A 24,738-nucleotide genomic window follows, 5' to 3' on the forward strand; every position below is an offset into this window, starting at 1 on the left:
TACCAGCGATGCCATCCATGGTTCAGTCTTAACCTGTGCCTTCTATCCTTTAGGGAAACACGGTATCGGCCGATTCTATTTTCCTGACTCCCTATTTACCTCCTGCAGCCTGGTAAAAATAAAACAGCAGCAAGGAAGACCAGCATGGGGGAGGGAGGACAGCCTAAGAGCTATGACAGTATTGCTGATCCATTTCATCAACATGCATCTTCCTCGAGGGGACCACGGTTGCCTCCAAAGGCAATTTAGACTGAGTCTGAGGCCTCAGGTCAGGGCACCAATTCCTCCATCCTCTCCGGCTCCAACACTGCCTCTAACGTGGCTTCAACCATGCCCAAGTGGTGACCACTCACAGCCTCCTGTTTACTTGTCTAAAGTTGGCCGATGCCTAGCAATTTGCCCCCCCAGATAAAAGGGCCAAACTTCAAAGTCAGAAATGGAGGGTCCTCCGGCATTTCATTTCAACTTGTCCTGCAGTCACTATCAATTAACTACCAATCTGTCCCCTCTACCTCAAGACGCCTTCAGCGACATTTGTGGCAGACACAGGGTCTACCTGCCTGACTCCCTCGTGTCTCCCACTCAGGAATTCAGGAGGCATTATTCTACTCTCCACCTTAGTCTCTTTTTTCATCACCTCACCCTCCCCACTCATATTCTACCACCCCACACACCCACTAACATCCTAACCACGTGCCAGGACACTCTGGTCCACCACTGTAACTTTTCTCATCATCTTCAAAGATTGTAGGGTAAGGAGAACAGGAAAAGCTCTCTTCAAAAATAACACGTTAGATATTACTTGAAACAAAGCTATTTGTATGCACTTTCTTCTCACTCAAAATGTCAACCTCATGAGATGGGAAAATCAGTTGGATTTTAAGCTTACGGGGCCAGGACAGTGTCTTCTATCTAGAAGGTATTTCTTTGGCTCCTACAAAAACCTGACATCCATAAGCTCAAAAAGAACAAATTAAATAGGAAGCTCATCTTTCCTTTGATCACATTAGGTGTGTGAGTATCAAATGCTCTTACACAGATAGCAACAGATTGCTAAGGACGCTGGATAGGAAATTATTTATGAAAATGACAGACCAAGTAGTTAACTCTCAAAAATGTTTAATCAAATGGGCGGAAGACCTAAATAGACATTTCTCCAAAGAAGACACACAGATTGCCAACAAACACATGAAAGGATGCTCAACATCACTAATCATTAGAGAAATGCAAATCCAAACTACAATGAGCTATCACCTCACACCAGTCAGAATGGCCATCATCAAGAAATCTACAAACAATAAATGCTGGAGAGGGTGTGGAGAAAAGGGAACCCTCCTGCACTGTTGGTGGGAATGTAAACTGATACAGCCACTATGGAGAGCAGTATGGAGGTTCCTTAAAAAACTAAAAATAGAACTACCATATGACCCAGCAATCCCACTACTGGGCATATACCCTGAGAAAACCATAATTCAAAAAGACACATGCACCACAATGTTCATTGCAGCTCTATTTACAATAGCCAGGTCATGGCAGCAACCTAAGTGTCCATCAACAGATGAATGGATAAAGAAGATGTGGCACATATATACAATGGAATACTACTCAGCCATAAAGAGAAACGAAATTGAGTTATTTGTAGTGAGGTGGATGGATCTAGAGTCTGTCATACAGAGTGAAGTAAGCCAGAAAGAGAAAAACAAATATCATATGCTAACGCATATATATGGAATCTAAAAAAACGGTACCGATTAACGTAGTGGCAGGGCAGGAATAAAGATGCAGACGTAGAGAACGGACTTGAGGACACAGGGGAGGAAGGGGAAGCTGGGACGAAGTGAGAGAGTGGTATGGACATATATACACTACCAAATGTAAAATAGATAGCTAGTGGGAAGCAGCCGCATAGCACAGGGAGATCAGCTCGGTGCTTTGTGACCACCTAGAGGGGTGGGATGGGGAGGGTGGGAGGGAGATGCAAGAGGGAGGGGATAGGGAGATATATGTATACATATAGCTGATTCACTTTGTTGTACAGCAGAAACTAACACAACATTTTAAAGCAATTATACTCCAATAAAGACATGAAAAAAAAAAACAACTGGATAGGCTTTTATCACACAAAACCCTAAAGTAAGATATTTTGTTGAACTAAATTGGTCTTGCCCTTGATATAAAAATGCTTAGAATCCATCACCAGAAAGAACAGCACAGCCTTCTGTTTCTCATAAACATGGGGCTACAAGGCATGCACACAGGGCATGGGACATACGGAGACATTTTTTGCTTGCCTCTGGTTCTTTCTTGCTTATCGAAGCTGAATACTAAATTGATAAAAGGGACTATAAGCCAAAACAGAAACAAACAAAAAACAAACCCATGACTCTGTCTGTGTCCTTCCTAGAGAGAGACAATACTCGTGAAACAAAGTCCTTCTTGCTTGTTCAGAATGGAAAATTCAAAGTATCACAACTGTACCACGAATCCCATTTTTGTATGACAAGCAAGGTCAACATGGGCAGAGCCAACAGGGAGGGACCACAGATTCCCTAATCAAAGCACTGCCTAAAAGGTGGGTAACAAGTTCCATCTGCTTGCTTTCCTGCATAGCCTGGCCTCAATGAAACAATGAAAAGGTTTGGCCCTGGGAAGAGATCCTTGATTCAGTGGTTCTCTGCCTTTGCTCTGGCCCACATACCTGAGTGATAGGGATCCAGGATACACTGGTGAACGTGAGAGGCTTACTATGGAGCGGGAGGAGGGGTTCTAAGGTCGGGAGAGACAAAGAGAAGAGGGGGCTGCAGACAGTCTCAAGTCTGAAGGTTCTGTGTGGTTTCTAAAAGCCCCCTCCTCTCCATGATTCTGATACACACATAAGTCCCGTCCCTCGAAGATGACAGAACCATGCAGCCCCATTTTATAGATGTGAAAACTAAGGTCCAGAAAGGAGAAGGGATTGGAGAGTTAATGAAAGAGCTGAGTCAACTCTGGGCCTCTGGACTCTTGAGTTCATGCACCTTCCACTACCCAGAGCCTTGTACATATTTGTCTGTCAACAAATATTTAATAAATAAATGAAATAAGGACTCAGTGTTTGCGTTCATTGAACAAAATAATCGCCTGAGTTACTGCAATGGTTCATATCATGGGGTCCCATGATAGAACTCAAAGTTACTGATGGGAGTGGGTAGGTGGTAACTAGTTTTAGGACCTCAGAAGGCCCGATAGGTCTAACAGCTTATCTAAGAAACGGCTGCCCAGGCTGCCTACAACGTCGAGGTTCTCTATTTTGGGCTGGAATTAGATCAACTAGATTTGCTGATGCTGGTTCTCTCAAGCCAACCGGGAGTTCTGACTGCAAGTCTAACGTGTTTCTGAGTAATAAAAATGGGCATATGAAGTCTTCCTAACTACACACAATCTGTTTCAGAGACCATTTGTCAAAAGATGGAGCTGGGGAGAGGGGAAATCATTTTAAAAGGCTCTCTCAAGGCAAAACGCTGGTGACTGTGGGTCCTCTGGACGGGTCAGAGCCCAGCCTCGGGTGCCTGTGGACGTGACACTTCCTGCCTGTGTATTTCCCTTGGTATTATATATGTAATACTGACTTCAGGTTTAAATCTGGACCCTATAGATAACTTACCATTCTTTGCTGAAAAAAATCAACATTTAATCAAATCTCGTCACTCCCAAGCCCACCAGCACCCCTCCACCGTGAGGGCCACTGCTTGACCCTGCCTTGGGCAGACATCACAACCAAATACTGATCACACTCAGGCCAAAAGTAGGGCACGAATGGGGCCAACAGGGACAGAAAGCCCTGACTTCCTACCCCTGTGTGAGAAGGAACACTGTGTCCCATACAGACCAAAAGAAGAACTGATTTTATTGTTAACAATGACTATTTCACAGCAATTTATGTTATTTTTATATACCACTTTATGTATTTTATATCTATTGTAAATATATACTATCTATTTATTTTCACATATGCTGTCACATATCATTTTCACATATATAGTGTTCGGTACATAGTAAGCATTCAATACATGCAAGTTCACTGAGTCCCTTTAAAGATGTTACAGCAAAAACTAAAATCAGTTAAGGGCATACAATTAATAACATAATGAATTGAAGAGTCTTCAGCAATGATGAAGAAAATTCAGACTACAGCAAAGTGAGCTTGGGAAGGTTTTTTCTTGATATGAAGAGGGAAAATACATTGGTCCAATCATTTTTATTTCCATATCATTTGGTCTCCATGGACACCATCTAACTTCTCTTCTGACAGAAAAAAAACTCACTGACAATATCATATGTCACTGTTAAATACTTTAATGCTTTACATAAAATAGTTATGCTGTGTTTAATTTCTTACCATTATTATTTTCTCTCAGAACAAGTAAAATCCCTCCTTGCTGAAAATTCTATAAGAGAAAGTCAGTGCTTAATCCACAGTCATGATTCCCTGGCTTTTCAAGTTAAGAATAACCTGATAAAATTCTGAAAGTGAATGCCTTACACGTTTGTAGATTGCTATAACTTACGCAACCTTCTTTCATAACAGTATCTCATTTGTTCCCAAAAGCAACCTTATCAGATATACAGTTAAGTATTATCACCTTCCGTAGCACTCACCCCTAAAGGTAATTACTGTCTTTATTTTTTAGCTGGGTATTGTCAGCTCACCAACTAGAATGCAATCTCCCCAGAGGGTAAAGAAACTGTCTTCCTGTTCCCAGTTGAACCCACAGAACGTAGCACTGTGTCTGGGGCATAGTGAATGTTCTAGGAATAGTTATTAAATGAATAAACTCCCTTATCTGCTTTAAGCCTTTTTTAGTATAAAGAACATAATAGAACCATGTCCCAGATACCCCATTTAGAGTTCAGTGGTCTGTTCTCTATCAAAAGGAAACTGTGCAAAAATGCTCTAAAAACAAGGACGCTTATACGCCATAATACTAAGAATAAAAGTACAGTGTCCTTGGAAACATGAGAAAATCGATGCATGTCAAATATCCAAATGTTAAACATCCAAAGTTTCAAATTTTCCACTACTAGGTTTAAACATGTTTAACTAGCTTTGGTATACTAAATATTGGCCTAATAAAGCGGGAAAGTAGAGGAAGAGAAAAGTTCGGTGATGGTTCACTGAGCTGTCAGGACTTTTGTTTGCCATAATTGGCTTCCAATTTAACCACAAACGCTTACTTTTGATTATGATGACATTTTTACAGGTAAGTAAGTCTGAAATATGCAGAGTTATCTCTAACTTTTGAATGTCAAAAGAAAAAAAAAACCCAACTCATTGAGAATAAAGTATGTAAATGTTTAATATTAAGACTCAGTTACGAATCATAACAGACAAGAACCCGGATCTAAGAGGCCAAAATCTAACTTCTTACACAACAGGCTAAGTTATAAATTATAATCATTCACTAATTACAGTGAAATTCTGGACTCTGCCCCATCAATCAATAGATTTTTCAAGGTTACCCCTTAAAATTACCAGGTTAAGTCCTAAATATTCCATCTGCTGAACTTTCCTTAGAAAACACAAGTTTTTCCAGGATTTCACCCTTTCCCTCTCCAAGGAAGGAATGATGGGGGTGGGGGGGGCGGGTGAGAAAACTAGAAAATCCTGAATCTGTGCGCATGAAGTTAAACAGGCGTCCCCCTCCAGGTCGTGGCAAGGAGCGTGCATCTGCCTAACATCAAGACCATCCACTTTTCCCATTCAGTCTGTCACCAGGCCCCTGTCTGCACCTGCCCCTAAGCACCAAAAAGCGCAGGCTGCTAAATCCCAATGTTATCTGCAGTCGGTCTGAAACTAATAAATGAATGCAGGCTTGACAGCAACCTTGGTGATTCCTGAAAATCCACAACAGGAAATGTAACTATCCTCCACCCTCCCTCGCCATTCATCAAAAGCAGACCGAGTCACAGCAACTGGGAGGCCGGTGGCAGAAGGCAAATGCCAGCACTTTTCCTCAAGTAGGAAGCTTCTGCGTTTTCTTAACCAAGGACAGGGCGCACTACCCGTTGCCCACACTGCAGGCAGGAGGCTGCAGAGGGAGGGAGCAGGTAAAATGTCCCCAAGTTCCAAACACTATACTCTGGGGGCAAAAACGACTGAAAGCCGCGCCGCTCGCATGTGGCAACCTCGACTGCTAGTGCCAGGGGTCACATTCACAGCGATGACCAGCGGTCCTGCCTACACCGACTGACCTCAGCGCCTCGCCTGGTGCCCAGAAGGCTGTTTCTGCGCCCAGCTCGGGCTGCCAGCCTCCTTCCCGCTTCTCCCCCTCTAAAGGGGTAAGGGGGTGAGGGCGGCCCACGCAGCCACACCTGGGGCCCAAACAGAGATGCCGGCGCGTCCCAGGAGGGGGATGAGCTGCATCCTGAAACCCTCTGAACTTGGAAAGGCTGCCCGAGCCCTCTCGGGGCCGGCTTCCAGGCCGTAGCACCCCGAGCGGGCGGGCGCCACGATCGGCCACGGCTGGCATCGCTCGGTGGGCGAGCCCGGCCCGCGAGGCGGAAAGGAAGTGGCTGCCGCGGCTTTGCACCAACCACGTTCGGCCGGCGGGCGAATGCCACTCGGCGCCCCGAGCGGGGTCGGAGGGCGCGGGGCGGGCACTCCCGTCCCCACCCCGCCGCCGCCGGCGCCCCGGGACCCTCAGGGGACGCCGGCCCCGGGCCTGCCAGCAGGGCGCCGCTCGGTCCCCGGAGGCTCCCCGCCCCCACCTCGCCCGCTCCGTAGCCAAGGCGGGTCAGGCCCAGCGCGCGAGTACGGCCCGGGGGCGCCCGCGGAGACCCGGAGGCGCCCGGCGCTAGGCCGCGGCCGGGCCGCTGACCCCTGGGTGCGGCGCCCTCCCGAGACGCGCCGCCCGAGCCCCCCGCGCGCCGGGACAAGTGCAGTGACAAAGCCCCAGGGCCAGGCCGGGCGCTGGCCGGCGGGAAGGAGGACGCGGCGTCCCTCCCGGGCGGTGGCGGCAGCGGCCCAGCCCCCAGGAAGCCGGGCGCGCCGGCCAGGCCCCGCGCGCAGCCCCGCTCCGAGCCCGCCCGCCGGCCCCGGCCGCTGGCACCCGACGCCCGCGACTCTTCCCCGAGCCCGGCGGGCGGGCGAGCCCCGGGACCGCCGCCGGGCGCCCCATCAAGTTTCCTTTGGCCGCGGCGGGAGGCGCCTCTCCCGGCCCGGGCGCGGGGCGCAGGCTGAGGGTGGACTGCGGGTTCCTGCCTATTTACGCCAGAGGCCGCCTGGAGAGAGGCACCATCGCCGGTCAAGGAGAAGGACCCGCTCCCCTCCTTCGGACCTGGTGGCGACGGCCTCCGTAAACATACACACGCACACACATGCACGCGAGAATTTTGTTTTAAAAGGAGGCCCGACTCCAGCGGACCTGCACCCCCCCCCAACCACCTGGGGCGCAGAATCACACAGAGCAGGTCTGTGTCCATGGAGCCACCTCTCCGCATCTGCAAATCCAAAAGTGAAATTAAACCTCCACCAACCTCCTCCTCCTCCTCCTCCTCCTCCTCCTCCTCCTCCTCCTCCTCCTCCTCGCAGCCTCAGCAGCCCCAGTGGCAGCAGCAACAGCAGCAGAACCTGCTTCCCCTAAAATCAGATGATCCATAACAGCGCCGACTGTTCCTCCAAAAATCAGTATTAATATTTATGAACCTCAGCATTTTCCGTCTGCAAAACATCGTGTCAAACCATCAGGACGCGCGCACACACGTATCCCCTCCAGTCCTCATAAACATGCCCTCGAGAAAAACACACACGCACAGTCACAACTATTATTTGAAAAATGTTACCTCTCAGTGTGCTTTTTCACGCTATCAATACAATTCCGCAAGGCTTAAGTGTTGCTAGGATGTGTGAAATGGAAATGAAAGCCCGTCAGTTGAATAATCGCAGGAACAAAACTAAAAGTTACTCCCCGGCTTGCCTGAGAACAGTCCAGATCGAAAGCAAAACAAGGAGAGGAAACTGCGAAGCGCTGAGGCTGGAAATCCCCCCACCCCCCGCCCTCCTGGTGCCTCGCTCCCTCCCTCCCTCCGTCCCTCGCTCGCTCCCCCCTCCGCCCTCCTCCCTCCGCCCTTCCTCCCCAGTGTTTGTTTCAAGCTTGTGCAACTGGGAGGTGGAGGCGGAGGCAGGGCGCGAGCTGCCCGGCCTGGAGGTGCGGAAGTTCGCCGCCGCTGTTCATTGGCAGGCAGCGCCGCTTTCATCATTTCTCAGAAAAGTCAATTTCATTTTCACTTCCCCACGTCGCGGCAGCGGGAGCAACAAGCGGCTGCGCGTGAGTCTGCTGCTCGCACACCCGGGCGCTCACACTCGAGTGGGGGTCCGGGGGGTGGGGTACTGGGCGCGAGCTTGGGTTCCGGCCGTAAGCTGGCGGCGGTAGGAGGGGACAGCAGGTACCTACCTGACTCCATCCTAAGGGTCACCTGAAGGTAGGGAAGGAGGGAGGAGGAGGGCGTGTCGGGGAGGCAAAGCTCTTGCCATGCAGTTGGTGGGGCAGGTGTCAGCGGTGTTTAGAGCCTGTTTTCTGAGTGAATAAAAATTCACTTTGTAACACTGCCCACTTCCAAGGAACACGAGGAGCAGTTAACTGACAAGAGAGCATTACTTAGATACTAGTGCAATAACTGGGCCAAGTAACGCATCCTTAACTTTACTTGAACCCTTTTCAGTAGCTGAGTGTGTAACCATTTGAAGGGCAGCTGTCATCAGGGACACCGCCTGGAGCTCCGTCTGGGGGCGAAAAGGAAGGCCTTCCCCTAGTAAGTCACCAGCAGCGTCCTCCCAGACTGAGTGTGCAACAGAAGTTCCCTCCCTGCAGGATGAGATGGGCAAGGGTGAGAGCTAATTTTCCTGAAAGATGTCTTAATGTGGCTGGTCCAGGAGAGGGGTTTTATACTGTAGTACATGCAGCTAGGTTCAAATTTGGCCTCTTTAACTTACTAGCTGGGCATCCCCAGTCAAGTTGCTTAACCTAATGCCTCAGTATTCAATGCCTTGAAATGGGGATGAGTGAGAGAATGCAAGAATACAGGGGCAGCACCTGTCACCTTCAAGGTGTGTTAGCTCAAACTGATACAGTTCACTTGGGACCTGCCGTTTTTGGGGTCCCTCGTTTTAAAGTATAGATTCTCACCTGGTTATACCTGTTTCTTCCCCCACATGCAGTTTCATTGGCCTTCTCCCAAACTTCTCTCCCCGACACAGAAAGTCCCTTCCTGAGAGGCCAGAGCTACATATATGTAAACACTTTTCTAAAAACATAGCTCCAACACCCTCTTTGTCACAGAAGTATTGAGTTCTATGGACTGGAAAAAGAAAAGTATCTCAATGCTTTTGGTGAGGAGACAGCTGAGGGTTTAGGCTTCTGTTTTGTGGCCGTGGTCTCAAAAATAGATTTCCCATGCACCATTATTTCTTATCCCCTCATAGAATACTATTTGACCCAGCCAGTCACTTTCTTATTTCATAAAGCAATGACTATTATAGGTGATTAGAGTAACTGTATACAAACTCTGTAGGACAGTTGTCACTCTTTACCACCCATGGGCCCAAGTTAAAAACCCAGTAGTCCTTAATGTTTTCCTTCCCCCCAACACACATCCAATCAGTAGTATCCTACTGACCTGTTGATGCTGACCCCAAATCTCTCTGGGCCTGGCCCCTCCTCCATCCCCTTTGCATCGCCTTTATTCAGCTATGGCAGTGGCCTCAGAACTGGGTTTCTTAACTCGGGCTCATCCAGGTTAACAGCCAAGTTAAGCAGAAAATCAACTTCAGGTAAAGCACAATTCCAATCCAAACTCCACCCCTCAAAAATCTCTCCACAGCCTTCAGAATAAAGTCCATATTATTTGACAAGACATAAAAAGCCCATTATAATCTGGCACCAAACTTCTTTTCCAGCCCCATCTCCTGCTACTGTGCCCCACAAGCTCTACACCCCTCCCTTGTCAACCCAGCTTCCATTCCTTTTGGTAAAACAGCAGAGCCATCCTCTTTTTTTTTTTTTTTTTAATTTTTTTTTTTTTTTTTTAAAGATTTATTGATTGATTGCTGTGTTGGGTCTTCGTTTCTGTGCAAGGGCTTTCTCTAGTTGCGGCAAGCAGGGGCCACTCTTCATCGCGGTGCGGGGGCCTCTCACCGTCGCGGCCTCTCTTGTTGCGGAGCACAGGCTCCAGACGCGCAGGCTCAGTAGTTGTGGCTCACGGGCCTAGTTGCTCCGCGGCATGTGGGATCCTCCTAGACCAGGGCACGAACCCGCGTCCCCTGCATTAGCAGGCAGATTCTCGACCACTGCGCCACCAGGGAAGCCGAGCAGAGCCATCCTCTTGTTCGTTGTTTTGTCCTTAGCATGGTGTCCAGCACAGAGGCACTCAACTACTTGGGAATTAATAGGTACTTGCCCTGGGTTCTCAAAAAATATTTTAGACTTTATCAGAGTATTTTTAATATAAATGTAATCGATATTTATTGTGCAGAATGCAGGAAATACAGAAAAGTTGAAAAGAAAATATGACACCTGCAATCTTACCAGTAAGGAATAGACCTGGTGATATTTTTATGTATTTCCTTCTAGTAATTTTTTTTTTTTTTTTTTTGACTCCACCACACAGCATGCAGGGCTCTTAGTTCCCTGACCAGGAATCGAACCTGTGCCCCCTGCAGTGGAAGCACCGAGTCTTAACCACTGGACTGCCAGAGAAGTCCCTCTAGTAATTTTTCTAAAGGGCCATTTCCAGTCCTCATCTGCTCAGCGTCTCTGTATCATTTAATAATTCCCATCATACTGCCCGATGCCTATGTGACATCCTTCTCCTGTTTTATTTCTCGGCTGGCTCCTCTTCTGCTGCCAGCCTCCTAAATTATGGTGTTTCTAGATATTCTGTCTTCACCCCTCCTATTTTCTAATTCTACATGCTTTCTCTTTGAGTGCTCTCACCCACATCCAAAGCTTCAGATATCACTATTTGGTGATAACTCCATCATCTATAATTTCTAAGCTCTGGATGCATTTATTCTAGATGTTCCTCGGGTACAACAAATTATTTATGTCCAAAACTAAACTCATAACATCTTTCCCTACCACCTTGTATTTGTCACTTCATTAACCAGCCAGGAAACTGGGAGACATCACCAACTCCCACCTTTCCTGAGCCCCTGGAGCTCCCTGTGCATGGGTATCATTTCCAATTTCCAGGCCCCTAAACTCATAAAACATAGACTGAATTTCATTCTGTTCTTATGCCCTTGAAGACATGTAAATATGACCCCAAAATCCACTGTGTATTGATATACATCGTCAAGAAATATTTTAGCCCTTTGATGAGATGCATACAGTCATAAATCTCTGTGGAAAACGGATCAGTATAGCAAAATATAACCTTTTTGAAAGTTTCTGGAAAAAATAGCCTTTGCCATACCAAAGAAATCTGACCAAACACCTGGTCTAAAGCAACAGATATTGTTTGAGCAGTGTAGTATATTGAAACTAGGGTGAGCTCCTGAGTGAGGCGTGTTTACGTTTCACCTGCAGGATGGAACATCCTAGGACCGTCTACCTGGATGCATCAGGACTCATTTCTTTTCAAGGGAGTCGAGAAAGGAGAGTGATTACTTGGCCATGCAGCAATTGACCTCTCCATGATTGAAACTTAAAGATACATTCAAGGTTAGCCCCTCTCAAATGGGTTTTTAATTTATTTTTCTAATAAATGAGAATAGTTTGATAAAATAATCATTTAAGCAATAATCCTTTATTGAGTCAAGTAATAATAATTTATTGAATCATTTATTGAGTCAAGTAATAATCATTTATTGAATGCCCAAGAACTTTTCTTGTGAACAAAACAAATGAAAATATCTGCCTTCCAAGAAGTTTTCTTACAGTCTAGTAAATTGGAATGTTAATTTCCATTGAATCATCCTAGTAGTGGCTCGGACATCACCTCCATCTATAATCGCAGTCTTTATAACTGTACGTTAAAGTTATGAATGTAGACTATGATGGCATGCTCACTAAAGGGTTAAGTATTTATAGCTGTGATTAAATCAGTGCCCCCCTCATCAGTCTGTCAGTTGATGCCCTAATTTTCCCCACAATATCTCTGGTACCACTTCGGTCCTGGCCACGAAGGCTCTCTTCCATGCTGCTATAATTTAGCAGAGGTTATAAAATCATGGAAAATGAGTGTTCCACACTTGCCAGAGCAGTTGGCCAATACAAAGCAAAGAATATCATTGTCAAGTTCACACTGAAAAAATATACAGCCATATTAGATTGCAGTTGAAACAGTAGAACTGCAAAGATGTTGAAAAAGCCATCAATCAAAGTTCAGGGACCATAGGCATCAAGTTGGAGAAATATTACCTCATGTAACAGTTTCTTCCATTTTGCTAAAACTCTAAAATGAGGTGCATTTTGTTGCAATTATTCTCTGAAAATAATGAATTTAAATTGAGTAATATATTGCCCAATCCTTAGTAATAAATATTAATGTTGTCCTGTTCTTCTGATGAAGGGAAGAAATACTCTTTAAAAGTGCCAGGATGTGTGTGTGTGTGTGTGTGTGTGTGTGTATGGGGGCAGACAGGGAGAGAGAGATGAGTGAATTTTTCTTGTCCAAAATGAAGGGTTTCAACTTTGAAAACTTCAAAATTTTTTTTTTGCTATAATTTCTCTGTCTCATCCCAAATGGCTTTGAAATATTCATTATTTCTCTAAGGTGATAAACTATAAAGTAGTGCTTTTAAAGTCAGAAAGAAAAAGTGCCTATAGCCTTGCCTTGAGGTTCTTTAGAAAAAATTACTATAATAGTTTCAAGTATTAAAAATATTTTAGGGACTTTGCTGGTGACGCAGTGGTTAAGAATCCGCCTGCCAATGCAGGGGACACAGGTTCGAGCCCTGGTCCAGGAAGATCCCACATGCCTCGGAGCAACTAAGCCCGTGCGCCACAACTACAGAGCCTGCGCTCTAGAGCCCATGAGCCACAACTACTGAGCCCGCGTGCCACAACTACTGAAGCCCACGCACCTAGAGCCTGTGCTCCGCAACAAGAGAAGCCACCGCAATGAGAAGCCCGTGAACCGCAATGAAGAGTAGCCCCTGCTCACCGCAACTAGAGAAAGCCCGCGCACAGCAACGAAGACCCAACGCAGCCAAAAATAAATAAAATTAAAAAAAATTTTTTTAAATAAATTTCCAGTTTGTAACATAAATTCAGCAAACCACATAATTCACTGAATCCGAATATTTGAAGAATTTTTGTTACAGCTTCCACCATTTTCCTATAAGCTCCTCATTCACAGCATGTGAACCTTGATGATGTTCAGTCTGTTCTCTTTGTCCCCAAACTTCTGAGCATTTTGAATAACACATCTTATCCTATTGGAAAATGTTTGGAAGTTTGCCAGTCAGAAAGACAGAAGAGTCAGAAAACAAAGGATTGACAGTATTTTTAAATGCTCCTACTTCCTCAGAAAGTTTCATCTCCACTACATCCAAAAGGTGCACGACAATTCACACACACACCTCTCGGCGCTGCCTCCTTCTCCTGAGATGCAACTCCAAGACATTTCCTAGCCGTGCTCCTGACAAGCCGGTAAGAACAAGGCAGGACCAACCCCTGCTCTCCTGGAGCTTACATTCTAGTGGGGGTGATGTCAACAGACAGACAGACAAACCAAGAAAATAGTTACAGATTTGTATCCGTGTCCTGAGGGAAACGAACAGGACTTTGGATAGAAAATACTGGGGGATCTAGGCGGTCAAGGAAGGTTTCTCAAGGAGAAAATGACATTTAAGCCAAAACTTAGAGGAGAGGAGACTGTATTCATTTCCTGGGGCTGCCATAACACAGTACCACAAGCCAGGTGGTGGAAGTAGCAGAAATGCATTGCCTCACAGTTCTGGAAGCTGGAAGTCCAAGCTCAAGGTGTCCACAGGGTTGGCTCCTTCTGAGGGTTATGGGGGAAGGATCTGTTCCTTGCCTCCTGGCTTCTGGTGGTTGGCCAGCAATCCTGGGCATTCTTTGGCTTGTAGCAGCAACACTCCATCTCTGCCTTCATCTTCACGTGGTGTTCTCCCTGGATGTGTGTCTGTATCCAAATTTCCCTGTTTTATAGGGACACTAGTCTTACTGGATTAGGGGCCCACCATACTCCAATATGATCTCATCTTAATTCATTACATCTGCAAAGACAATCTGAGGTATTGCGGGATTGGGATTTCAACATGAATTTTGATGGGGACACACTTCAACACGTAACTGATATCAATTGTGTGATGAAGCCCCGAGCCAGGGGAAAGATTGAAGACAAAGGCCCTGAAAAGCAAAAGGGTCTAGCATATTCTGGAAACCAAAAGAAGGTGAATGTGACTTCAGAGTTCTGAATGAGGGTAAGAAGGACACAGGCAGGTGGGCAGAGGCCAGATCAAGGACTTTGGATTTTTTTTTTTAATTGATTGATTGATTGATTGATTGATTGATTGCTGTGTTGGGTCTTGGTTTCTGTGCGAGGGCTTTCTCTACTTGCGGCAAGTGGGGGCCACTCTTCATCGCGGTGCGCGGGCCTCTCACTATCGCGGCCTCTCTTGTTGCGGATGGAGCACAGGCTCCAGACGCGCAGGCTCAGCAATTGTGGCTCACGGGCCTAGTCGCTCCGCGGCATGTGGGATCTTCCCAGACCAGGGCTCGAACCCGTGTCCCCTGCATTGGCAGGCAGATTCTCAACCACTGCGCCACCTTCCGGGAAGCCCAGGACTTTGGATTTTATTCTAAGATCAATGGGAAGATTTTGAAGGGTTCTGTGGTTTTAAAAGGTCACGCTATAAATTTCCCAACTGTCTCCTCAACGTCAATGAAATGCAAGGATTTCTTAATTTGTGGATTTCTCAGAAGAATTTGTAACTGTTCTTGCACTGACCTCTCAGTTCATTACATGATCAATTTGTTGAGGAAACAATGCATTGGGGATATTTTGAAACAGTTTAATCTTCTTTTTCATTTCTTTTTGGTATTCCTAAGGTATTTCTTTCCCTTTAACTTTCTCTCTGATTTTCATCTCCACAAATAAATGAAGTAAATTTTTGCTTCATTCTTTTTACCCTACCCCCATAAAAACTCCCCTTAAAAAAAAAAAGAAGATATATTCAACTGTGGATTCCAGGCACATGCTATTTTCCTCAGACTGTTTTGAGTGAATGATGATAATTTTCAGAGATTGTGTCACCACAAAATCAACATTCATTCCAAAATTTAATGGTTTCAAATGTATTTCTTTTTTTTGATTTCTAAAAATTTTAAAATTTCTTTTCCATCAGAAACCCCTTGTGTGTAATAAATAGTTTCCACAAAACTAAATTTTTGTTGGCAGAACAATTGGCGTAAGTAAAACTTCACGATTTGCCTTGGATGTTTTGTAATTTGAAAGCAAATGTTGATTTAAACAGCCCACCACTATTTTCTCAATGTCCAGCTGTGGATGCTGGGTTTTTAGCACCACTTCTCTCCAGACAACCAAAAAAAAAATATCACTTTCTTTCCTGTTTTACATATTGAGTTTCTGCGTAAGATTTCATTTGGGGAAAAGGTTCTGTCGCTTTAAAAAAAAATGTGAAAAAGATCAAAGCCACCAATACTACTGGCAGTTAGTTTTGCTTCATTTTCCTATAACTGGAGATAAGAAAGAAAACACGACAAACCATAAGTGAAGAACCTGAAGACTGAAGGAGAGAAAGAAATATGCAGACCCAGGAACAGACGCCCGAGGGAGGGTTGATGGGTGAGTTCACGCTGGGTGGCTGGGCGGAGCCAGCCTCGGTGGAGGGGCCAACATTGTAGGTTCACCCTCACTTGAGTTGCTCAGATTGTCTCCATAGTTCCTTGTTTTTATTTCCTACCTTGATGAGAACTTTTCATCTTTTCAGGGATGCAGAACCAACAGATTCATGACGACTCGTTTCACAATGTATGTGGTTGATGTCATGTTTATATGACACTTTTCACCAAGCCTTTTCCCTCATTGAGAAATTAGAGGAACACTAACCCAGCCCTGTCATCTTCCACAATGCTTACAAATATTTTACCACATATACACTCTTATTGGTATTTTTGCTTATGATGAACTTAAGTAAGATAGTACGAAACTTATGCTCCATCGAGGGTGAAAGGAAAACAAAGTTTTATATGTACAGTAAGGTCACCCTAAAGATGTTCATATAAGTAAGGTGAAAAGGAACTACATCAAAACATTAATAGTGGGTGTCTTTGAGGAGTGGAACTATGGGTGATTTTCTTCCTTTTAAAAAATTAACATTTTTAAGAATAGATTTTCCTTTTATTAATGTAAACATTTTAATATATTTTTATAGGTGATTTCAGAAAATTATTTCTTGATATGCTTATGATTTTTATGTAAAGGACTTGTAAGGTTTTTTTTTAATTTATTTATTTTATTTTTGGCTCTGTTGGGTCTTCGTTGCTGTGCGTGGGCTTTTCTCTAGTTGCGGTGAATGGGGGCTACTCTTCGTTGCAGTGCACGGGCTTCTCATCGCGGTGGCTTCTCTTGTTGCAGAGCACGGCCTCTAGGCGTGCGGGCTTCAGTAGTTGTGGCTCGCGGGTTCTAGAGCACAGGCTCAGTAGTTGTGGCGCACGGGCTTAGTTGCTCCGTGGCATGTGGGATCTTCCCGGACCAGGGCTTGAACCTGTGTTCCCTGCATTGGCAGACGGATTCTTAACCACTGCACCACCAGGGAAGCCTGACTTGTAAGTTTTAGCTAGTTTTATCCATGGGACTTCAAAAAACAAAGCACTGGTTAATACATCTTATATTTTGCACTACATTCTTATAAGAATTTTTAAATCTCTGTGTAGAAGATAATTTTTTCCTACAAATGCTATATAGTTTCTCCCAGTCTTCAATTTTATCAAAATATTCATTTTTAATGACTCTCCAAACAGGACTCTCCAAAGGAACATATAAAAACAAACTAACGTGTGTCCAGATCAATGGCTATTAATAAGTGATACATTCCATAATCATTATTAATATTTAAATAAGCTTTTGCTTTGCTTCACATCATGTTTTAAATATGCCGTTTGAAAAAGTTTGACTTAGGAGAAATCTATAACAACTAAAGAATCTCTTCTACTTGTAAAGTTTCATTTCATTTGTATGCAAGAATATTACTATATTCTTAGCAATCAAATTCAAATTCTTAGATCTCAAACATGAATGAAGACTAAGCAAAATATCAAAATTTTATGTTAAATTTTTTCTTTTTTTGCCTTTCTTCTTTCTGGCACTTTCACATTTAGTCATCATATTTCCTATTTTGCTTGATCAATTTCCACGTATAACAGGATTAGCAGAAGGGAGAGAAAACAACTCATTTGAAGGCAGTAAAGGGTAGGAGTCTCTCTCTCTCTCTGTCTCTGTCTCTCTCTCACACACACACACACACACACACACACACACACACACAGTAGAGGAGGATTCTCTGCATGCAGAAACTCAATTCAGAACATTTTTCCCACAGAAATAATAAGAAACCATGATGGTACAAGTATATAGTTTTCCTTCATTATGGGTTAAATTAAGAGTTTGCGGGCTGGCCCGGGAATACACCATTTTATAACATTGTACACATGGGAAACTTTCATTCTGAAATCTAGACAGCTGTTTTCAAAAGACACTATGAGGGCTCAGTGCGTTGTGTGGGCCTGCGGCTGCCCACCCTCCAAAGGACCGTAATCAGCAATTTTGGAGGCAACAAAGAAGAAAGAGGCCTGCTTCCCGATCTTGAGGCATTTGCGGTCCACGTTGGGAGATAGGGCCCACAGTGCAAAGATGATTATTTCAAGACAGAAATAGCATGTGGCCCCACTCCCAGGTAACATTTAATACATTCATTTATATGTTCATTCAGCATCTGTTTCTTGACTTTACAGTAATTATCTCCCTATTTTTATAGTCTAAATGATATTTTCTAATATAAATAATACATGATTATAGAAGAAGATTAGAGCAATACAGACTTCTTTGTAGTGACAAAGTCAGAAAGAACTTGAATGTTGATAACTGAATGACTGAATAAACTGGGGTTGAGCCATTCTGTGGGATGTTATGCACCAATAAAAAAGAACAAATTAAGAATATCTGTTGTTCTGGACAGGGGACCAGGATTTATTATAAAGAATGAAGATCAAGGGCTTCCCTGGTGGCGCAGTGGTTGAGAATCTGCCTGCCAATGCAGGGGACACGGGTTCGATCCCTGGTCTGGGAAGATCCCACATGCCACGGAGCAACTGGGCCCGTGAGCCACAATTACTGAGCCTGCGCGTCTGGAGCCTGTCCTCCGCAACAAGAGAGGCCGCGATGGTGAGAGGCCTGCGCACCGCGATGAAGAGTGGTCCCCACTTGCCGCAACTAGAGAAAGCCCTTGCACAGAAACGAAGACTCAACACAGTCATAAATAAATAAATAAATAAATAAATAAAAGAACGTGAATTTCTTTAAAAAGAATGAAGATCAAGATGCAAAGAAAGGTCCATATTTAGATCTCCTTTTTGCAAAGACAACAGTGGACACCCCCCAAAAAAGTTTGAATTTAAAAGGATAAAGGTGTAGATATGAAGCTGTTAATATTGGTCACCTTAAGGACAGGTGAGCTACTAATTTTTTTCTTTATTTATTTTTGTACTGAGGAAAAAGATGATAGGGCGTCCCTGGTGGCGCAGTGGTTGAGAATCTGCCTGCCAATGCAGGGCACACAGGTTTGAGCCCTGGTCTGGGAAGATCCCACATGCCGCGGAGCAACTGGGCCCGTGAGCCACAACTACTGAGCCTGCGCGTCTGGAGCCTGTGCTCCGCAGCAAGAGAGGCCGCGACAGTGAGAGGCCCACGCACCGTGATGAAGAGTGGCCCCCGCTCGCCACAACTAAAGAAAGCCCTCACACAGAAACGAAGACCCGACACAATCAAAAATAAATAAATAAATTTAAGAACAGTTTTTACTTTAAAAAAAAAAAAAAGATGATAATTTTAAAACAAAATGAAAATTTGGAAATACAGAGCAGATGAAAGAGAAAGATTAAAATCACTTTGATTTCTGATTTCTGTTTTGCTTGGTATTGTATGTGTGTGTCAGAGAGAGAGAAGGAGAGAGAGAGAGAAACTGCCCTTGATAATTATCAATAGACTTTTTTTTAAAAAAATAATTTTGCTTGTGGCCTTTTTTCAAGTTTATTTATTTATTTATTTATTTTTGGCTGTGTTGGGTCTTCGTTTCTGTGCGAGGGCTTTCTCTAGTTGCGGCAAGCGGGGGCCACTCTTCATCGCAATGCACGGGCCTCTCACTATCGTGGCCTCTCTTGTTGCGGAGCACAGGCTCCAGACGCGCAGGCTCAGTAGTTGTGGCTCACGGGCCTAGTTGCTCCGCGGCATGTGGGATCTTCCCAGACCAGGGCTCAAACCCGTGTCCCCTGCATTGGCAGGCAGACTCTCAACCACTGCGCCACCAGGGAAGCCCTAGACTTTTCTTGAGTGTCCACTATGTTTATGTCACTTCAGGGCCCTTCTGGTAAGAGTGCTTTAACCCAGAGCCACCCAATAGACCCACGATGGAGACACTTTTAAGCAGCTGGCGTTTCACTTCCCTATAAGATCCTCCTGCTCTCCCCGTGGGAAAGGTCCATCGTGGCCCTTTCTGTGCATATCTGCTACCTGAAAGGTAAGGAGGAGTTTCCTAAAGTGTAAAACTGTGGGAATAAAGGCTGTTGCTCTCATGCCAGCTTGAGCCCTGCTCTTGTTAAGGGTTCTCTGCTTCACCCTGATGAATTCTCCTACAGCATCTTACAGAACCACCACGGCTTCCCCTCCAGGCAGGCTGGATGCATTCACAGGAGGGAAGCAAGCAGCTGCTGGAGGCTGGCCCACTGAATACACTTTGAGAAAGTGCTGTGTGCGTTTCTGTTCACCATTACTTGTATGTCCGTGATGTCAGTTCAGTGGCCTCAGGAAAAGTAGAGACCTTAGTCCAGTTTTCTCTGTACCTATTCTGAGGATTATTCACCGAGTGATAGGTGTCCATTACATCAGCATGACACCTTCATCAGTCAAGCCCAAAAATAAATGATTCCACATGGTAAACAACAAAGCATAGTAAGGATACCAAAGAACGGCTCAGGCTTCCTACGGGTAGTGGGATTTGAGCTGTACCTTAAAGAATAGGTTAAAAATAAATAAGCAATTAAAACAACTATACCCCAATTAAAAAAATAAAAATAAAAATAAAATAAAATGCTCACACAATAAATAAATGAGCAATTAAAAATAGATTTGTGTGTGTGTGTATACTTAACAGCCAGCTTTAAAAATCCTTCACAGAAGCTTTCAGACTTTAAAATGTCCTCTCATCCCACACAGAACACCCATCTAACAAATTCATCTGGTCCTACAGTCCAGGCCAGTTCTGTGTTTAGGCCAAAGGGATTTTGTTGAATTATACATTAAATATATTGGTATAGTTAGGAAACTAGTTTTTTCAGTTAAAAAGTGGATATGGGGGCAGAAAGACTCCTACATCCAACATGTGGAAGAAATATGTGCATTTAAGAAGATCGCTAAGGCAGCTCTTTGGCCTCTAAAACTATAGGCTGAGAACTATTTCCTTGGGATACTTTAACTGATTCCATGGAATGAAAGCGAAAGGTGACAGTCACCGGATCAGTGCCTGCAGATGTGAATTCCTTGGAAGCTCTTAGGTTAGGGCGTGTATCAGCGGACGGGCTGATGTAATGTAGTGGATCTGTCCATGGCCACGTTCAGCATGTACAGAAGAGTAGCCTCAAGTTATTTGTTAAATCAGCATTCCGCTCACAAGTTACTTTAATTACATGGCTATGATGATTCCAGACAGCGGTGAAAACTAAAGAAGAAAATATCTAATGCTCAGATGTTGAGCTTGTGGTCACATAGGCAAAACACCTGTGCACTAAACTAGTATTTTATCTAGATGTTCGATGACCTCTAACCCTTTTTCTATATACTTCATTTCTTCCTATTAGCCAGTATAAAGCTCAAATTAGATTAAAATTTAATTTATCTCCAAGTTTAGGCTTTAATGAAACAAAAATAAAGGAATTATAAGAGTCCTGTTTTCTGCTACAAAAACGTGGGAGACTCTGGTTTCAGAATGACAGAGTAAAGACATACCCACCCAAACACCTTCTCTCAAAATTCACCAAGAAACATCAAGGAAAACAGGTAACAGAAATGCATATCCATCATTCGGAAACTAGGAGATGTCTGTGCCCACAGTATATAGAGAGAGAATTTGGAAAGATGAATATCAAAGACTAAGCAGAGAGAAGGAAGGTTGAACCTTAGTGGCTGCAAAGGGAGTTGAGGAGTGAGCTAATTTTCCATACAGAACCCAGAAAAGCACAGGAATGGGAACAACTGGGCAGGGGGCAGCAGGATTAAATTGATCTCTCCAGTTCTCCACCCCCACCCAGTTCCCAAGCAGTTTGTTGACCTCTCTTCTCCCTCCAGACTCTGAGGTGAGCAGAGGTGGAGTTCCATCTGAAGCAAGAGAATTGAGGGAGTCTGTGTGTGGAACAGTGAAATCTCCATTTCTTTTCTACTGCTCAGACCCAGAACACCAACATCCAGAATAAAATTCCAAGAAAGGAGATTGGAGGGTGCTACCCCAGAGAAAATACTTGTAAACAGTGATATTTGCAGGGCCTCAGTAAAAACAACAACTGGTCCCCCGATCTGCCTCAGTGAAGACCACCAGTGTATAAGACCAACACATGTATGCTGAGCTTCTGGTCAGGTGAGCTTTTTGGTGCCTTACTTTTAAGAGTGAACACTCAAGGGCCAAGAGACACTCTAATATAACCATGATGAAAAAAAACAGAACAAAGAACTCAGAGGAAACAAAGATGGTGTGGGAAAGAAAATGTCAAAAAATGTTAATATCATTAAAGATGTGAGAGAAGATATTACATCTACAAAAGAAGAACAAAATGATATTAAAAGGAACAATTAGAGAATACAAAAGGGTTCCTAGAAATTAAAAATATGACAGAACATTTTTTTAATTCTATAGAATAACTGGAAGATAAAGTCAAGTAAATCTCAATATAAAGCATAATAAAATAATAAAGAAATGGACAATAGGAAAAAATAATAAAAAATGGATACTCAATGCAAGAGATCCAATATCTAGTACAAATTTTAGAAGATGAGAATTGAGATAACCGTGGATAGGAAATTAGTAGAGGCATAAGAAAATTCCTCAGGAAATTTTGAGGGACATGATTTTCCAAATTTAAAAGGCACCCCAATGTCTAATTCAATATGTAAATGAAGATATGTGAAGATCTATATCAAGACATCACAATTAAGAAAGGAAGGGATAGTTTGGCCATGAAAGAGTGATAAGGACTAGACTTGACAACCTGCAGTAAACAACTAGAAAACTGGACAAAACATATGAAACAACAGTTTTTCAGGCAGCACAGGACAATGATCCTTGAGAAAAGGGAATCAGATGAAGTGAGCCCTGGGCTTTCTGTTGGAGGTGATTTCCATGCTGCAGCTGCAGGGATGGGGGGACCCAAATAGAAGCAGGGAAGAAACTGAGGAAACAAAGATCAGACATCAGAGAAGCTTAGATAGATGGAAGTTGTGAGGCAGAGTTCTCAAAAAGACATAGTTACACAGAAAAAGAGCTCCAGAAATTTGTACGGTCCCCTCTAGCGTTTGCTGAGTTCTGGACTAGGCATGTGAAAACCAGAACTCCAAAAGGCTGGACAAACAATGACTGGGGCATGGTAAATGAAATATTCCCAGAGCTTACACAGACCTTGGAATTGATCAAATTCCCAACAGGCAGAATGGAGATGCCAAGCCATTTATGCCTCTCTGGTAGGGCTGAACAAACGCTGGAGCGGGGCTACTTTCCATATGTCTTAGAAAAATTAAAATCAGGTCTCGAAGGGATAAAGCTGAAATGTGAGTAAAACTATTTGCCTAGGGCTTCCCTGGTGGCGCAGTGGTTAAGAATCTGCCTGCCAATGCAGGGGACACGGGTTCGAGCCCTGGTCTGGGAAGATCCCACATGCTGCAGAGCAACTAAGCCCATGAGCCACAGCTACTGAGCCTGCGCGTCTGGAGCCTGTGCTCCGCAACGGGAGAGGCCGCCGACAGTGAGAGGCCCGTGCACCGCGATGAAGAGTGGCCCCCGCTCGCCGCAACTGGAGAAAGCCCTCGCACAGAAACGAAGACCCAACACAGCCAAAAATAAATAAATAAATAAATAAATTTAAAAAACAAAACAAAACAAAAAAAACTATTTGCCTAAACAAAGCCAAAAACTCATTAAAGATGAAAAATCAAACAAGAATTCAAACATTCAGCAACATAAAATACACAATGTCTAAAATCTAACAAAAAATTACTAAACATGCCAAGAAGTAAGAAAACATGACCGAGAATCAAGAAAAAAAAGCAGTAGGAATAGATACAAATAAAAGCTAGATATGATGGAAGTAGAAGACAAAGATTTTTTTTTAAAGATGTTATAATTGTGAACACATATTTAAAGGAAAATATGAACCTAATGAGAAAGAGAAAAGGAAGATATCAAAAAGAAATAAATGAAAATTCTAAGATAAAAAGTACACCATCTGAAAGTTTAACTGGATGAACCCAGAACCAGATCTTGGTTTCTAAATCCATTCTCCAATAAAAGAAACCAGGACTTCTTGGAGAAATGAGATTCTAGAGCTGGGGCAGAGAATATACAGAAAGCAAGAAAGTTCTCAAAAAAACAAAATGGTGGAGGCATGTCAAAGGAACAAAGGAGCCAAATGAAAGACCTATGCTGAAACAGTTTGAACAAAAAAAAAAAAAAGAAAAAGAAAATATTGGATTATAACTCAAAGTATAAAATAAATATTGATGAGTCCATACTAATAAAAATCAATGATAATAAATAAATAAATGCAAATATGCATACAGAAAAATTTCAAATAATTTTATGTAGGTCCTACTCCCTCAAGGAAGTAGAGCATAATTCTAATCCCTTAAGTGTGGGATGCGCCTAGTGAATTCCTTCCAAAGAGAACAGTATGGAAATAGAGGCAAAGATAACTTTATAGTGGAGAAACTTGACAAACTACCTCACCCAAGTGATCAAAGTTAACATCATCAGTGATAAATCATGTTGATAGCATGAACCCTTAATATGATGTAATGAAAATGACTCAGTGGCCTTTGTATCAAAAATCCGTAACTCCAATGTGGTAGGCAGAATAATGGCCCCCAAAATGTCCATATTCTAAACCCCAGAATATATTACTTTATGGGAAAAGAGACTTTGCAGATGAGATTAAGGATAGGGACCTTGAGATCCAGAAACTACCCTGGATTATCTGGGTGAACCCAGTCTAATCACATGAGTCCTTAAAAGTGGAAACCTTTTACTGCTCTGTTGCCAGAGACAGAGAGAGAGATGTGACGATGGTAGCAGGTCAGAGACGGAAGATCAGAGAGAGTTGCTCGGTTTGTAGATGGAGGAAGGGACCCCCAGCCAAGGGGTTGTAAATGGCCTCTAGAAGCTAAGACAAGGACACAGAATCCCCCAGAACTTCCAGAGAGGAATACAGCCCTCTGACACTTTGATTTGACACAGTG

The 24,738-nt window shown here is 43.8% G+C and overlaps 1 protein-coding gene and 1 long non-coding RNA gene across 7 annotated transcripts in view; one reads left to right on the forward strand and one right to left on the reverse strand.

Moving 5' to 3' along the window:
• Positions 1–24,738, reverse strand: part of IRF2 (interferon regulatory factor 2) — a 104,758-nt gene that overhangs the window by 76,994 nt on the left and 3,026 nt on the right. Inside the window, exon 1 of one of the 3 annotated variants that reach the window (XM_068532004.1) lies at positions 7,822–7,992. The exons of 1 other annotated variant lie outside the window; for it this stretch is intronic. The gene's annotated coding sequence lies outside the window, so the exon portion shown is untranslated. Of the gene's footprint in view, positions 1–7,423; positions 7,466–7,821; positions 7,993–24,738 lie in introns of those variants that run through there. One more of the 3 variants, XM_068532005.1, reaches the window with a different exon arrangement.
• On the forward strand, positions 8,224–20,333 carry LOC137755893 (uncharacterized). Of its 4 annotated transcripts, XR_011072121.1 has the most exons (6): positions 8,224–8,306; positions 8,701–8,865; positions 11,565–11,699; positions 18,206–18,696; positions 19,603–19,762; positions 19,881–20,333. It is a non-coding gene; the product is annotated as an uncharacterized lncRNA (long non-coding RNA). The 4 variants fall into 4 exon arrangements; XR_011072120.1 differs by having other exon boundaries at positions 19,603–20,333; XR_011072122.1 differs by lacking the exon at positions 18,206–18,696 and having other exon boundaries at positions 19,603–20,333.

The sequence above is a fragment of the Eschrichtius robustus genome, chromosome 21 (genome assembly GCF_028021215.1).
Source record: "Eschrichtius robustus isolate mEscRob2 chromosome 21, mEscRob2.pri, whole genome shotgun sequence".
NCBI lineage: Eukaryota > Metazoa > Chordata > Mammalia > Artiodactyla > Eschrichtiidae > Eschrichtius > Eschrichtius robustus.